This window comes from Mytilus californianus, unplaced genomic scaffold (assembly GCF_021869535.1).
Source record: "Mytilus californianus isolate M0D057914Y unplaced genomic scaffold, xbMytCali1.0.p SCAF_9, whole genome shotgun sequence".
In the NCBI taxonomy this organism is placed as follows: Eukaryota; Metazoa; Mollusca; class Bivalvia; order Mytilida; family Mytilidae; genus Mytilus; species Mytilus californianus.
This window is the reverse complement of record NW_026262745.1, coordinates 12,873,530-12,878,656: the sequence shown is the minus strand read 5'-3', so window position 1 is coordinate 12,878,656 and position 5,127 is coordinate 12,873,530.

Here is a 5,127-nt window from a genome sequence, read left to right as displayed (position 1 = left end):
TTTCATGTTTGTTTTAGAATATAACTCTTTAAACCCAAGGTCAGGTTGTTCGAGTATATATATATATCTTTACTATGATTTCCACCGTTCAAAACTAGGACTAAAGTTTTGACTGATTTCCACGTCCGGTTATAATGGAGACATTACATTTGCCTAAAATGGGGGAGTGTTTTGCTATTGTTACGTCAAAAAGTCCGTCCAATAACTCATTGGGGATCTGTAGGTTATATAAGGCATATGAAAATCTCCGTCTCTACCCATCATATCCCCTTTTCAAATATCAGTCTTCCAAATATACGACTTTAATCCCCGTGGATCCCATTATGAAAAACCTACATAATTGATTTATTGTTTTATTTGTTCTTGTCCCGTATATGCTTGATATCTTTATTTTGTACGTTAAGCAAATAACAACATAAAAAACTATTGGCTAACACTACGAACACGAAATATTTGGAATATATAAGGTTTTGTTTTTAACCGTACCGAGTATAACTCGACTGTAATCGGGGAAAATCAGAAATAGACTCGGTTTCTCTTGATATGTGCGTTAATCAATCGATTTCATTATTATTTGATTTAAAATGCATTGGCAGATTGTTTAAGCCGATCTCTTTTTCCGAAACGTTTTAAATTAACTAAACAATTATATTGGAACACCAGGCAATTTGAATAGTTTTTACCCATCCCGTCAGTACCAAATATTGCTTTACCAATATATGATAAGTTGGATGCTCAAAATTGAACACTATACAATTATTGACTTTTGATGAAGTTGATACAATAATTTATCAACCTCAGAGATATGATATTCACCGAGACCAACGGCCGAGGGTGAATGTCGTATCTCTGGGGATGATAAATCATTGTATCAACTGATATCAAAAGTCAACAATTGTTTTATCATATGACTTTTTTTTTATCCTTCTCCAATTTGCTAGTATTTTGTCAAGATAGTTAACTGCTTCTTGTTTTTTTACTTATCTTATCTGATTTTGCAGTTGCTCACTGTTATAAGTTGAAATTTTCAATAAAATTTACTAACACATAAAAAATAATTACACCGAAAACAAAAAGAAGAAAAACGAGAATGTACATAATGTCATTTACCTACGTTATTGACGTTACCTTGGAATAACTAAATTTAGGTACACGTTAGCTGTTCCAAATCTTATGTTAACCTCTCATAGTTTTTCCCTCGGTTAATATAATGTTTTATCAATGACGATTCCCTATGCTTTTAGCCAATGAGAAAAGAAACGTTTTGTTGTCATATGATAATAGATACTATTCCTGACGTGATATTTGTCATGCAAATGCTTAATATCTCCATATTGCTGTTCTAATTTTCGTACCATGTAAAGGCCATGACAGCGTTTCCCTTGTTGCTCCAAAAAAGGATCATTTGAAGTGATTTCATCAAAGATTGCATTTTTAAAAAAATTATCTTGAAGTTTAGTTCACCCGTTGTCGCATCTTTTTAAACAATGTTGGTTTTATGGTGACAACAAAATGAACGCCATGAAACAGAAACACAATGTCTAGTAACGAGAGCGAACAATATCTTTACCACTTGAATAGCATGTACACACTTTGTTATTGTAAGATGTTATGGAGAAAAAGCAAGGATGTATTAGATAAGGATAAATAAGTTGAAATATTAAATAGACATTACTAATTTTAAAAGAGGGACTCATGCACCCATGCGCCTTTGCTGAAAAGCGTTATATTTATATTAGGGATTTAAACTCGGTGAACAATTACTAATCGAGTACTAGTTGGTTTTATCGAGCGATATTCGAGTACTCGATCGGGAATATATCTACAACACGGAAACACAAAAAAACGTACTTTACATTCTGTGGTTTGTTGTTCAACGGACGAATAACCATCTACATAAGTATCTGGGACAAGGAATTACACACCGTAATTAATAGGTCATTACCTACAAGTACTAATTAAGTTAAAAACTACAATCTAATCAATGTAATTTAATGAAAACCTATTTAAAAATTATACCAATAAAAAACCATATCAAACAATAGTATTTGGTAATCATTAAGAAAGCACATTTTATGTAACAAATTCGTAAGGATTAGAAGTTTGACTATTCACTGAGGGTCACCAGAGGATACAACGAATTTATTTTATTTGGAAACATTTTCTTTGTCAACAATTATTTGGGACAGTCGGTTACTTTGTAAATTACAGTCTTGCAGACGAAAATATTTGCTCTGATGGTACCGACTTGACGGAATGGCTGAGACATGTGTAGTTTAAAGTGTTAGCTTTGGTATAGCCAACGTATTTTCGGAGGCATTCTAAATTGTTGTTGTTGTTATTGGTTTTGGTAGGCGGCTTACTTATGTAGTAATTGCGCCTTAAATTCATATAACATAAATATTATGTATATATGCTTTCATTCCTGAATTCATTTTTAGTATTACGTTTTGGCGAGATTTATATAAAACTTTGACAATATGGTTGACTGTGTTACAATAAAGTATTTATATGTAGAGAGAGAAAAAAAAACAACATATAACAGAAGGTACATGTAATAGGAAAATGAGAGAGAAAAAAAAGCAAATTATACTTCCTAATGAAATGTACATTATTAATTGATAGGTATCATAAAATTGTTTAGAAATTTCATCTAGTTGTTCACCTTTGTGTCGTCTGTGATATGCTTATAAAAAAAAGTATATTTAGAAACATAAAACAAGACATGTGCTAGTTAAATGCTACCAATGTAAGGACGTCTCCCACGATTGATGTAGCAAATAAAGAATCCTTAAGTAAGGATTGATTGTAGTTTTTCCTTTTCCATAACGGCAAGTTGCGTTAATTTTTCCAAATAAATTTCCAAAGACATACTGGTATTTAGTGATTCCTCCTTCCCTGACGAGAAAAAAAAAAACACTTCTGTCATTGAATGAGAAATCACCCCTACCTACACCCTTAATCGCCTATTTAGATATATATATATATATATATGTAATATATAAATGGAGTAAAAATAGAAAAATATGAAAAAAATAATACCAGTATATTATTAAAACAATGCAATTGTTTGAATTTGTTGTAAGTACAGAGAATGTCAGCGAAACAGAAGTGCTGGGATGTGCATATATATATATACAATAATCTGTGTGTGTTTGTCTAACTGACATATGCATCCTCTAGTACAAATTTTAGTTTTTTTCATTTTGTTGTCATAGAAAAGGATTTAGCACTTGTTTCTATTCTAAAAAATATATGAGCTTAATGATTGTGTTTGTTTGTTTTTCTTATTTTCTAATAATATGACTATAATTGTCAGTTTGTGAAGATCTGAAAAGACAAATTGTATTTTCCTTTGTTCTTGCTTTTCCTTTGATCTTTTAACATTAAGATAAATGTTAGTGGCACTTTCATAAAAAAAAGAAGCCTGTAGCAAATGTTTCTATTGTTAAATATATGAGCACAGTGTGTTGTGTTTGTTGTTTTTATTTCTTAATTTCTAATTGTCCATTATAGAGAATCTTAAGGTGATGTTGTATTTTCCCTTAATATATAATGTTAACTTTTCTAGTGTACTAATCTTCAATAGATCAGAGTGTTTAAATTGAATGTTGATACTTGTTAAAATTAATTGCGTGCATTTCATGGTCAATTAGTACTGGTGTTTGAAAGGTGATTGATTTACTGATGTATGACACAGGTAGAAAAAAGTCTGTTTGATTACGCTCAATGGACTGACACAAAGGTGAAGTGTGCATTGCACTTGTGACTTACTTATCATTATTCTATGGATATTAAAAAAGGAAATGATTTTATATTCGGGTGAGTTTTTCTTTTATTTTTAATCTTGCTGGTTGTATAACTTGATGAAATAATTTAACTTGAGGGACCATCTGAGAAATAGTTCATATACACTGGTTCCAAATACATAATTATTTATTTTATAATATCTAAACTAAAACTAAATGACACTTATAGTTGAGAGTCTTCCTATTTTCTTATAAGTATATTAGTTTCCCGTAGATAGTTATGCACGGGACTAAAAGTGTGTGTGTATCCGGATAGAAGGTGTTTCAATGAGAGATCTATGACTCCATTTTTTTTAAGCGTATCAAACATCTGTTTTCGTTGCACATCATATTTTGAGCAGACTAATAGAAAGTGTACAACATCGTCTGTGACTTTGCAGTTTTCACAAATTTCACTCGGGCTTTTCCCTATTTTGTGAAGATATTTATTGACATTTATAGAGCCAGATTTTAATCTGAATATTATTCGTTCATTTTCTCTATTCATTTGTGGAATAGTAATCTTAAAAGATACATTATTTTGGAAGGAGTGTAGTAATCTTCCCTTTGGGTTGTCTGACCACTGTTTTTGCCAAATTTGTTTTAAAATGTTTTTTGTTAAACATTTGATGTCTTCCTTATATAGGGGAATATGACAATCTATTGTACCTTTATTAAGAGCCACTTTGGCAGTCTGGTCTGCAATTTCATTTCCTAAAATTCCGACGTGGCTTGGGATCCACTCAAATATTATGTTGCTACCTAGTTTGACTAACTGGTTGTATAAAAATATAATATCGTACAATAAATAATTTTTTACCTTAAATAAATTACTCTTTAAGGCTTGTAGAGCTGATAAAGAGTCGACAAACACAATAACATTATTTGGTTTGAATTCTTCTAACCATATAAGAGACAGAAATATTGCTATAAGCTCACAAGTGAAAATTGACATATTCTTAGGCAGTTTGAAACCTTTTTTTATTCCCATTTCAGGTATTGCAAATGCACATGAGGTTTTATTAGCATTTTAAATGACAATTTAGCACAAGAATTCGAAACAAAATGTATATTATTTACTACTATGATTAATCAGTGATGTCTATTTAATTTTCCGAAAGAGGTTCTCAAGAAGATCAATTTTATATAAAAAAGACAACAATATTCTAACAGGAAACCGATTAGTCGAGTTTCGATTTGGTATTCGATACTCGGTACTATCGAGCGATACTCGAATACTCGAGAACTCGTTGACTTCCCTTATATATATACCTGAAGTATATCATACACGTCTACATTATCTTGTGAATTTCAAAAGGCAAAATGAGCACACCATTGA